Genomic DNA, 368 nt, shown 5'->3' on the forward strand with positions numbered 1-368 from the left:
TTTGAATAATAAAGTAGCCTTCCACCTTCCACTTTCCATCCGACACACTTTCGCCTATTGTGTTTCAATGCGTAATCGCATTTGCTGAAAATGCAACGTTTGATATATGAAATTGAATATTTCATAAATAGTTTTCACTGTGAAGAAATACTTGGGAAAAGAAGAGGATTTATTTATTAGACTGAATAACATACCGTGACAAAAGTAAAATAATACACACACACACACACTCACTAAATGAGGAAAATACATGGAAAAAACGAACAATTTAGAAAGGGCAGATGGAATAACAAATTTTGATAGAATATGAGAATTCTTTCAAAAAGCAGACTTGGAAAGGATACACAAAGAGGAAACGACAGTAGAAG

This window comes from Oratosquilla oratoria, chromosome 12 (genome assembly GCF_046742065.1).
Source record: "Oratosquilla oratoria isolate Oo_2021 chromosome 12, ASM4674206v1, whole genome shotgun sequence".
In the NCBI taxonomy this organism is placed as follows: domain Eukaryota; kingdom Metazoa; phylum Arthropoda; class Malacostraca; order Stomatopoda; family Squillidae; genus Oratosquilla; species Oratosquilla oratoria.